Below are 13060 nucleotides of genomic sequence, written 5' to 3' on the forward strand. Positions count from 1 at the left end.
AGGAATTGAACAATTCATTTGAAAGTTACAAATCTGAAGACTTACCACTGTTCCAGCGAGAGACGGGAGGAGTCATGAAGGCCAACATGCATTGATACAGATAGAATAGTTCGATTTCTGTTTGTCAATTACGATTTTAGTGAGGGGGTGTAAGTGCAGTGATTACTGCTGTAATAAACAAAAGTAATTACATAGTGTGGATCACCTAGCCTGGACGAAGTGCATAAAATTTAATTTGAAAGTAAAAATATCGATTAAATTTTAAACTTAAATCATTTCTGATATATCAGTTTTTTGTTATTTCATTAAAGTTCTTATTATAAAAACTAACAAATAACAATTAACAATAACAAACTAGTGATTAATGCAACATATAACATTTTCTTCCTTCATGAGATGCCGGGCATGACAAGGCGGATAAGGCAAACGATTTTTAATCTGATGGTTTGGGGTTCGAATCTTCGTTACGCCAAACATGCTCGTCTTTCAATCGTGGGGGCGTTATAATGTAACGGTCAATCCCATTATTCGTTGGTGAAAGAGTAGCTCAAGAATTGACAGTAGGTGATGTTGACTAGCTGTCTTCCCTTTAGTCTTAAACTGCTAAATTTGGGAAGGCTAGTGCAGATCGTCCTCGTGTAGCTTTTGGTGAAAGTTAAAACAAACCAAACATTCATGAGGTTGTTTTTTACGCAATTTGCATTCATTCCTCTCGGGGCAGAGGATCCCAAATTATAGAATTTTAAGTCAATAAGCTTACTCTGATGCACCTGGGAATTGGCTTTACGAGACGGTGTTGTTACATAGAAAACAACAAACGTCTAAAAACTACCGTTGTCCTTGTACGTTATCCAGTTTAAACATACCTCAACGGAGAAAAAAAAAATCCTCTATAACTTGTTCTGAATAAGAACAACACCAGTAATTCTTGTCACCTTATGGAAGTATGCTAGAACATCTCAGAATAACCTAGAATCTCTTAGAAGTATTTATAATATTCTTGAACATTGTAGAATATGTACATATAATGAGAGCTATAACCTAAGAATTCGAAAGTTGCTTTGAACAACCCACAAATGTTACTTAATATGAATAAAATCTTTGTTAATTGCATGTTCATACACTGGAACAAAATGTGAGGAAAAAATATTACATATTAAAACTTCTAAGATAAGAACTAACCTAACTTCCAGCTTCAAATAATAACACAACTTGACTACAGTTAAGTCTGTTCTAAATATTTGTATAATATCGTTGCATTGTTTTATTCTCTGTTTATTTTATTGTCTCTTAATTTATTTCACACTTTTGAGCTGCATTTTAACTACTTTTATAGTGTTTAAACTTTATATCTTTGTATCTAATAATGTACCATGTTCAATATTGCTTGATGAAGATGGAAAACGCATGTTCCAAAATCTCCAAGAAAAAAATTGCAACCGAGCGCATTTGTGCCAAATGCTCGTTGTTACTGCTTTTGCCTGTTATTCATCATATAAATTTTAATTTATTTAAATATTAATTCTTAAATTTTTGTCATATGAAATAACGTAAAATAATTAATAAATTGTATAAACTAGTTCCACGCTACACAAATTCAGCAAATATAAACCATTTGAATAATATTTTACTCCGTTACAGTCTCCAGATAGTAATAATAAAAAGAGAGATAACAAATTTCACACTAGATGGCGACATTCAGTAAAATTATGAATTTCGATTATCAGTTGAAGCCTCATTGGGTATATCTTGTGCACAAGGGAGGAAACCGAATCACGTATTTAACTAGTGTAAATCCACAGACTTACCTCTGTACAACAAGAGAACAATAAAATTATCGGGCTATCATCTTTGCACAATTATTTATATTACTTTTTGCGAATTATTTAAATAACGACATATTTTTACTCATTTCCAAGCTCTTGGCCTTTAAAAAATAGAGAATGATTTTTTTTATTTTTTTGTAAGTGTAATAAAACTATTCAAATACAAACATGTATATATACATATATAGATAGCTAATGCAATATATATATTTTATAAAGATAATGAAATAAGGTCACTCTCTTTTTATACCCAATACCATTAACTACGTATGCTTCACATAGTCTAGTATTATGGAAGTTTCGTAGCTTAATTCTTCTTTTTCCTTTACAGAGAAAGACTGTAAATAAATAAATTTATAACCTTCAGATGACGTAAGATTGTTTGTTTTTTGAATTTCGCACAAAGCTCCTCGAGTGTTATCTACGCTACCTGTACCTAATTTAGCAGTTTAAGACTAGATGAAAGGCAGTTAATCATCACCACCCAGCGCCAACTCTTGGGCTACTATTTTACCAACGAATAGGAGGATTAACCGTCAAATTATAACACCTCACGGCTGAAAGGGCAAGCATATTTGGCGCAACGAGGATGCGAAACCGCGAACCTCAGATTACGAGTCGCACGCCTTAACACGCATGGTCAAGCCGCACCCATGACATATAAAGGTAGAAACATTGTTTTGTACTTCAATATTGTTAAGGTTCTAGTAACATTAGCAGTTGTCTTGAGAATACATTTTTATTTCAGCTGAGTTTCTCGTCATCATGAATCCAGCAGAATATATTCAGATTTCCCTAGTTATGTAATACCACTAAGTTTCCTTGAAATATATTTAAAAAAAAATGGTTAAATTAAATAAATAATGAGAAATAAATCATAAAATTCATTTTGTTAAAATAAAATTAATTTATAGGTATACTTGTTATATCGGATTTCTTATATTTAATTTCTGTTAATGAGGTAATCTAATGGATTTAGAGTAAAAAGGTACAGTTTTTGTCACCTCAATAAGGATTTGTCATGTATTTATTAAATCATTTATTGGTGAAATTTCAAGATTTGGTTTTGAAATAAAAGTTTCTAGGTGTCTCAGCAGTAAGTGGATAGACTATAACACTAAAATTATTATTAGAACATGAATTAACTGAAATTTCACTCTATGTATATAGCCTGAGGAAATTGTGTTGAATTACAAATGATACCACCATTTATGGTTAAAGCGAGTTATAAATCCTTGAAAGAGAGTTTGAGATAGTCCGAATAAAAAAAATTTACGAAACAGTTGCAAATGACAGTTAGTGTCAAACACTAGTGTCTTTCTCAGAACATTGACACAATGTATAGATGTTAAAAGTTGGTTTTTATTTTAATTTCAAACAACTTGAGTTGGGGTTTTTCATTTTATATTGACCCAGCATGGCCGGGTGGTTAGGGCTCTTGCCTCTCTCTCTCAGGATCGCGGGTTTAAATCCCCGTCACATGAAACATGTTCTTCCCCCTCAACAAGGCATTATAATGTTACAGTCAATTCCACTCTTCGTTAGTAAAAGAGTAGCCGGAGTTGAGGTTGGTGGTGATAACTAGCTAGCTGCCTTCACTATAGGAAACTTTCTACTACCAATAAACATTCAACCACATGGAGCTTAGGGATTTATGTGCGACACTGAAATGAAATATGTGATTGTAGCACACTCGTTATGTAAAATGCAGTCAGCACTATATTTCAAAGTTGTCACTATCTTCATGAAATGAGTGGACAGATTGATTTGTTTGGAGAACATACGATGTACGTCACGTAACTTGGTCTGGATTAGACATTCGGTGGCTTGTTTAATTTCTTCGGGTTGATTAGTTGGGTCAACGCCCCTGAGGAACACAGCGAAAAGGCTGATAGGACTTTTTTTAGTAGGATAACAACTGACGCTAATTTAATGTTCCATGGTTGACATACATATACTTGATCAGTGGGTGTAGAGGGCCGGATCAAAATTCCGCCCTCGCGAAGGATTCGTGTCCTGGAGATATCTATGGCTGCGCCTGGCTTGGATGATATTGGCTACTTGTAACGGTGTTAAGTGCGGCGATAGACCTTCGCCTATTACCTACAATACGGTGAGATAACTGGTGTAGTTTGTGATTTCATCTTGAACAGCACGAGAGCAGAGGAAATTTAGCACGTATTACCAGCTTGACGTCCAAACAAGGAATCAGACTGTACCTCGTTAGTGTGCATCAATTCTGTGGTAAGTATTTTGGTTAAATTATTTATTCATTCCCCCAGTCAGAAACCGGAATGATGGTTAGTTATATTTTAAGTAAATTGATATAAATATTTAGTTATTTTATTAAAACTGATACTTACAGATTCAACGGATCACTTGGCAGCTAATAAAGACCAGCATCTACATATTACTTATCATCTATTAATCTGAAACTGTACTGGTTTCCTTGTTTTTGGTATTTGCTAACTCTGGAAAACCTTTATCTAAAAATTAAAACTTTTATAAAGTAACAAAAGTGTTGTACTTGTAGTGGTTTATTAAATATAGTTAATTTTTTTGGATCAAAGCGATTCTTTATTTTTAAACTTGTTGTGGTTTTGATCAGTTCCTTCTTGAAAGAAGGAAAGTCTGATCTTTCTTTTTCAATTAAAGCGTTTCCTATATTATTATTATATAATATATTTCAATGAATAACATAGCCGTCAATTTCAAATGACAAAATGTGAAAATAATAGCATTTGAAGATTATATGTTTATATAAATGTACAAAGCTCAAGAATGAAACCCGAGTTTTTGCGATATTAAGATAACTCTACTTTAACTGAGAAGTTATTTAAATAGCGATATGTATCAAGTATATGATATTTTCCAACAAGTTTGGTACACACAATTTTTTTTCTTAACACAAATGTAGTTTAATATACAAGCAACAATACAATTTATGATGACGGTTATCACAAATAAGGATTTGTATTCAAAAGTTTCACAAACTTACAAACAATATTGTGTTTTATTTGGTCTGGAACTGATGATTTTATCGAAGATTCACGATGAACGAATTTATTCTATGTTGATACACAGGTGTATCTCACTTGTGAGGAAACTATCTAACTTCTTCTCACATGAGCTATTCACCGACAAAAACAGTTCCTCGCTGATTCAACGGTAAGTCTACAAATTTACAACGCTAAAATCAGGAGTTCAATCGTCCTTGGTGTAATCAGCAGATAGTCTCATATGGCTTTGCTATACGAAAACCCATCCACATCCCCAACAAAAATATCTGATGTCCTTGAAACCCATAAATGTTTCTGTAGTTTTCCTATTAATAAGCTGTATTTACAGTTATAGCTACAGAGATTATAGTGCACTAACTGTAACAAATGAACAATATACCCTTTCTTAGCGTATCTATTTATAAACTATGTAAAGTTTTCCAAGATTCAAAAGTTAAGCCAAATTGTTTTGTTTTATTTTCCTATATTAATTTTATTTGTTTAATATTTGCGTTTGTTCTGTTGATCTTTGTTTTGATGGACGGGTCGCATGTTGCAAAGTGAATTCGGCTTAGCTATCTGCATTTGATTATGAGAGCGTGAATTTCTGGTGTTAAAGTCCAAAGATTATGGGAGAGTTTTTATGTTACTTTTTCGTTATTTGCGGAATTGTGCTTTCAATGGCTTCAGTAACTTGCTTTGCGTATTTGTCTAATTCTGTTTTATTGTTGGTATGTTCGACCAAGTGTGGCAGATGGGAGTCGAGTGTAAAGTTAAACGTGAGCCAGTCAGTTTTGGTATACAAGTCAAAGAATTATTTTATATTAAAACTATTAAAATTTCACTGAACACAGATTTCGGATTAAAGGTGAGCAACCTGGTGCTGGCATTGGATGAATCTGCTGGTAATCTCTCCTTCAAACAGAAACAGTAATAATTCAACCCATCATAACATGCTCTCCACAATCCTCCAGGAAACTATAAAAGACAGACAACATCTACAGACACACACACGTCCTGGATTATTTTTTGCCCCCTTCAGGGAACTAAATAATAATTTAACCCAAATACCTACCAAGAAATAACAGACACATACACACCAGAGGGAAATATTAGAAAATTATTTGAAAGTTTAATAACACCAAGCTAGTAAAACGTACTGAACTTCCTCTGCTAATACGATACTTTCATTGCCTGAACTAACTCGCCATTCTCTCCGCAGGTAATCGTCGACGGCTTACCGCCGCACCTCTCGCCCTATAAATAGCTACCTTTATCGCCAAGGCTAAACCTAGGAATACAGAAATTAAACTCACTTGTTGACCCACCAAGAGACCCACAAACCTGTTATCTTAGAGGCTTAGAGAAGACCTTGTCTTCCTTAGAGGGGTCGATCCATCCATTCACCCAAACAAAAATAAGTTTACCATTGAAAACCAAATTAAGTCCGAGATATACGGCGTTAACCGAATTTTCTCGAAATACACCAATCAAGCCACCAGTTTCATTAAAATAGTTAGAACTACCAAGCACAGTGCCAACACCATTCTATGCAATGGATGCTATTATCATATATTCTATTTCAGTGCTGAGCGCCCTTGCCGTCGGTCAGTCAAGACAAGGATACTCAAACGCCACTCAACCATGAAATACTCCACTAACTATCGACTCACCAAAGCCATTCACCGATCCACCACTGCTCATGAAACAATCAACCAGCAAAAATACTCAAACTGGCTCTTCCAGTAAAATATAACAGAGCACTCAGACATCAACTCTGGATAACGATGCGTGCAATGCCTCAACTTCTACTGAACCTGTCCGTACAATAAACGAAGAAACTAAAATAAATATCGCCAACAATCAACAAGTAATCCAAACTGAAGTAGAGAAGAAGCGACTGACCAGAGTCTCTAGTAAACTTCCACAAGAAACCCAGCCAGCTCTACCAATCACAATGTCCACACATTCTTCCAGAAACGTCAGACCATTCTCCAAGAAGAGATTGATAATGATCTCACCAAGAAGTGCTACGAGCGATGTTCCTGTTGAACCAAGCCTAATCAATCTCTGCACCTGTCAGGTCTTCTAACACTAGTGTTTGGTGTTTGATATGTACCTCAGTTAATTTATGTTAGTATTTATTAATCCTTGCAACTTTCTCCCGAGAAATTGCTTCTGTGTACAGTCGAAGCATTTTCCAGCGCCCTGGCGGTGAAAGTGGGTTTACTCGGGGTACTCCCGTTTTTCCCACAGCAAAATTTCAATTTCACTGGATCTATTGATCTCAGCCCTGAAAAGAGGCCCGTCTTTAAGAATTTAAATTCTCGTAAACTATAATCATGTGTGTTAACTATGTCGACGTACTGGCTTTGCATCTTCATGCTCTTTCCGTAGTAACCACAACTACGCCAACAGACATTATCGAGAGAAGGTATGTTGCAGCTTCTCCTCTGACTTATCACACGCTTTCCGGCTTGCCGAACCCTCTTTACAGCTTCGACCGACACGTATCAAATAGAACGTAAACCTGTCAAAGATAACCAATGTAATTTTAATTTCTACCACTCTAGTTCAGAAAATAAGTTTCACTCCAGTTCAGTTAATAAGTTTCAAAATATGTGCAAAACTAACTGCAACCCCGTGAGGGGTGAAGAGATACAAGAGTTTATGACTGGTGGAATGAAATAATAATTTAACTCAAATACTTATCAAAGAATTGACACACACAAACGAGGCACAATTTGATCCCTTGTTTGGACATCAAGCTATCAATACGTACTAAATTTCCTCTGCTATAGTGCTGTTCAAGATGAAAGCACTAACTTCGCCAGTTATCCCACCATCTCGTCGGTAATAGGCGACGGTCTTTCCCCGCACCTTGCACCGTTACAAGTCCCAATTTCATCCTCCATCGAAGCCAGGCGCAGCCTTAGACCTCTCCACGACACGAATCCTCCGCCGGAAAGATACCTTCTAGGTTAAAAGTTACAGAGTTTTTGTGAACTGTGATGTCAGTTAGCCAAACAAACGAGTAAGAGTTGAATGTTTGAAATGTCTTCTAGAAGATGTATCTCAACTGATTAAAAGAAATATTGTCTGTAAATATAAATGATTTTAACATCTTAAAATGTTGTGATAACTTGTTTCTTCATATCATTTTAAAACACAAAATTATTCTTTAAAGAATTTAACTGTAAATGATAAAATATCCAATCTAAGCGATGAAACATTGTAGACACTGGTTATTCACTTGTAAATATAGAAGTAAATCTAACTAGTAGTGTTGTAAGTATTAAACAGACGTGTGTATACAGGTAGTTTATATAACAGGTCTTTATGTCTCTCTCTTGACACTTATTACCAAATAACTTTAAAATTCAGTTTGCTACAGATGTTGTTATATCTTTGTACCACAGGTCGTCGTCGTGACTATCCTTCGAGGTCGAAAATGATGGTCCTTTAATTTCATACATAGGTCCGGAGAGAGCTAATGAAGCCAATCCTTTCTGCTTAGGTTTTCTCGCAGTGAGAGCAGGTCAGTTCAGAGAGAAGAAGCTTTTAGTAGTACCTGGCGTTGTTTCCTCTTCTCTCGCTTCTCTTCAAAATGTCTTCTTGATGACTCAAAAAATTCTGCTCCATGATGGGTAAAAGATCTCAGGTGGTTCGGTCGTGAGCGGGAGTTTTCCAGTGTTAATATCGATGTTAAGAGGTATCGCTAGGTGCTTAACTGGGTCCTATATGGGTGGGAATTTTAGGCGTTTCAATACGATATCGATCATGGTTTTGTATTCTGACTTCTCATGTCACCTACTGGGTATGAAGGACACGGGCCACCATATGTCACAGCTTAGTGATACCTCTGTTTGACACTAACTGTCATTTGTAACTGTTTCGTAAATATCTATAATTCGGAATTTCATAAACTGTCTGTAAAGTATTTATAATTCGCTTGTCCATAAATGGTTGTATCATTTGTGGTTCAACACAATTTCCTTAGGCTGTATATATAGAGTAAAACTTTAGTTAATACATGTTCTAACAATAATTTTAGTGTTGCAGTCTAACTACTTACTGCTGAGACACCTAGAAACTTCTCTTTCAAAACCAAATCTTGAAATTTCACCAATAAATGATTTAATAAACATATGACAATTTCTTATTGAGGTGACAAAAATGTTACTTGTTACTCTAAGTCCATGAGATTACCTCATTGACAGAAATTAAATATAAAATATCCGATATAACAGGTATACCTATAAATTATTTTATTTTAACAAAATGAATTTTATGAGTTATTTCTCAATATTTATTTAATTTAACTATATTTTTAAATATATTTCAAGAAACCTTAGTGGTATTACATAACTAGAAAAATCTGAATATATGCTTGTGGATTTATGATGACGAGAAACTCAGCTGAAAAAAAATGTATTCTCAAGACGGCTGATAATGTTACTGAAACTTTAACTAAAATAAAGTACAGAACAACGTTTCCACCTTCTTAGGTCATCTGCAGGTTATACATTTATTAATTTACAGTATTTCTATGTAAAGGAAAAAGAAGAATTAATTTACGAAACTTCCATAATACTTGACTATGTGAAGCGTACGAAGTTAATGTTATTGGATATAAAAAAAAGAGTGACGCTATTTCATTATTTTTATTAAATATATAGATTGCATTAGCTATCTATACATGTATATATACGTGTGTGTATTTGAGTAACTTTATTACACTTATAAAAAAGTAAAAAAATCATTTTCTATTTTTTAAAGGCGAAGAGCTTGGAAACGAGTAAAATATGTCGTTATTTAAATAATTCGCAAAATGTAATATAAATAGTTGTGCAAAGATGATAGCCTGATAATTTATTGTTCTAATGTTGTACAGAGGTAAGTCTATGGATTTACACGAGTTAAATACGGGATTCGGTTTCCTCCCTTGTGCACAAGAGATACCCAATGAGGATTCACTGATAATCGAAATTCATAATTTTACTAAATGTCGCCATCTAGTGTGAAATTTGTTCTCTCTCTTTTAATTATTACCATCTCGAAACTGTAACTGAGTAAAATATTTTTCAAATGGTTTATAATTGCTGAATTTGTGTAGCGTGGAACTTGTTTATACAATTTATTAATTATTTTACGTTATTTCATATGACAAAAATTTAAGAATGAATATTTAAATAAATTAAAATTTCTATGATGAATAACAGGCAAAAGCAGTAACAACGAGCATTTGGCACAAATGCGCTCGGTTGCAATTTTTCCTTGGAGATTTTGGAACATGCGTTTTCCATCTTCAGCAAGCAATATTGAACATGGTACATTGTTAGATACAAACATATAAAGTTTAAACACTATAAAATTAATTAAAATAAGTACAAAAGTATCAAATAAATTAAGAGCCTATCAAATAAACAGAGAATACGACAATGCAACGATGTTACACAAATATTTAGAACAGACATAACTGTAGTCAAGATGTGTTATTATTTGAAGCTGGAAGTCAGGTTAGTCCTTATCTTGAAAATTTTAATTTATATTATTTTTATCCTCACATTTTGTTCTAAAATATGAACATGCATTTAAAAAAAAGATTTTATTCATATAAAGTAACATTTATGGGTTGTTCAAAGCAACTTTCGAACTCTTACATTATAGCTCTCATTATATGTACATATTCTAGAATGTTTAAGAATATTATAAATACTTCTGAGAGATTCTAGGTTATTCTGATATGTTCTAGTATACGTACATAAGGTAACAAAATTACTGGTGTTGTTCGCATTCAGAACAAATAATAGAGGAATTTTACTTATTTATAGATAATACAAAAATTATATTTTTACAAACATTCGGCTTGTAATCCGAAGTTCGCTGGTTCGAATCCCACTCGCACCAAACATACTCACCCTTCCACTGAGCGGTATTATAATGTACAGTTAATCCCACTATTCGTTGGTTTAAAAGAAGCCCAATAGTTGATGGTGGGTGGAAAATCAGTTGCTTGAATAACTAAAATACTGTTTCTATTTTTCTTTAGCACTAGATGAGTCAGCAGATATTAGTGACACTGCACGATTGATATTTTGGGTTTGATGTGGAACTTCAGATCTTCAAGAAAGGGGAAAAATGCTTAGCTTTTGTGGATTACGAGATCGAACAATTGAAAAATGTCTTTAATTGTCAAAAAATTCAATCTGAATTTTAAAAAAACTGGCTTTTGGAACAACAGAGGTACTCCCGCTATGACTGGGGCGAAATTAGGATTTGTTTCTCTTTTGAAGCAGCATTTAATTGCAAATAATGTCAAGTATAGAGTACCATCTTTCCATTGCATTTTGTATCAGCCAAAGCTATGTGCTCAGATGTCTAAAAAGTGACGAATTGAAAAATTTGATGGACAATGTTGAAGAAATGTGAGTTATATTAGGAGTGTAAGCACTCTCATCCATCGACAGTTTGTTGAGTCTTTGAAGAAAAGCAGTGACTGTACTTTTGATGATCTTACTGATTTTGCCAAAAGAATATGGCTAAGTAGAGGAAATGTCTTGGAACGATTTACTTCCTTATTTCCTCAAATAAAATAGAATCTTGTTGAAAAGTAAGATCGAAAATTTTCGTGAAATTGAAACTTTGTCATGGCAGTGTTATTTGCACCTCAAATTTTTTGAATACGATTCTTTAGGGAAGAGGTAAAATAATAAGCGAATAATCACAGTCTATTCATGAATTTCAATTAAAGCTAAACCTCCTTATAGAACAATTACAAAACAATGATTTGACACATTTTGCAAAGTTGAATAGTTTGTTTTTTTAAGAAAAGAATAAAAACTATGATTTCTATGATGCTGAAGATGATCTCTATGTAAACTGGATCAAAAATCTATCTCAAAAGTTTGAATCACTTTTCTCCAAATTTAAAAATTTGAAATTGTTATTTGAATTTTCCATGATCCATTTCAATTTGACTTAGAAATTTCAGTAAGGAAATTGCATCTTTTTTTGTCTTTTGATAAATGTCGATTTGATGAAAAGATGCTTGCCCTGCAAAGTGTAAAACACATAAAAGATAAGCAAATGTTTTATCAGAGAGAATTGGCTAACTGTTCTGACAAATGAGTCTTCCAACTTTAAAGATAGCAATTTGAAAATTATTTTCCGTCTTTGGATCCACATGTGTGAGTCAACAATTTCTTCGCTAGATTTTCTCATGTCTAGAGGCAGATCTAAGCTAACTGACAAATTTAGAGGTGGAGCAAAGATGCTCATGGAGCATAGATATTAAGCCAAATTTCATGAAATTTGTTCAGGAAAACCCAAATCAATTTTCACTTTGAAGATTAGCTAAAATGCAATTATTTTGATTAAACTAACATCTTTCAGTTTCATTTTAATAGTGTGGTCAACGTTGATTTCTTTAGCCTCAGTCTAGACGTTATAATAAAACTCGATAATTTTAATGTTCTCTGTTTGTCAGATTTGTGGATTAGAAATCAGAACCTGAATAAAAGTTTCTGATTGTTTTACAACATTTTCCTCAAAAAATAAATTTAAATTAAGATTTTAAATGATACGTTTCTACAATTTCTAATGAAACATTTTTATTAAAGAACACGTTCAATTTGTTTGTTTGTTTTTTAGAATTTCGCGCAAAGCTACTCGAGGGCTATCTGCGCTAACCGTTGTTAATTTAGCAGTGTAAGACGAGAAGGATGGTAGCTAGTCATCACCATCCACTGCCAACTCTTGGTCTACTTTTTACCAACGAATGGTGGAATTGACCGTCACTTATAACGCTCCCATGGCTGAAAGGGCGACTACGTTTGGTGTGACGGGGATTCGAACCTTCGACCCTCAGATTAAGAGTCGAATGCCTCAACTCACCATGCCGGGGCCAGGCCAACATGTACAAACTAACTTAATTTAGTTTTTCAGCAGCAACTGTGTCAGGTAATATTAACAATGTTCATTTTCAGTGTTCATGGAAAATAAAAAAATTAAGAGTTGTCTTTGGTGTCCAAAACATGCGTCTCCCAATGTCTCATAATAATTTATCTGAACTGTAGTGAGCTTGAAAGTTTAGTATGATGGTTAATTGTTTCATTTCATATAAATATCTCATGTAATAACAATTCTGACTGAATTTTCTGGAATGTATCATAATAATTATAAGAGTTAAAAGTGTAAATACCCTTTTGTTGAATAATACAGGGTCCTGTTTCA

This window comes from Tachypleus tridentatus, chromosome 9, assembly GCF_004210375.1.
Source record: "Tachypleus tridentatus isolate NWPU-2018 chromosome 9, ASM421037v1, whole genome shotgun sequence".
Taxonomy (NCBI): Eukaryota; Metazoa; Arthropoda; class Merostomata; order Xiphosura; family Limulidae; genus Tachypleus; species Tachypleus tridentatus.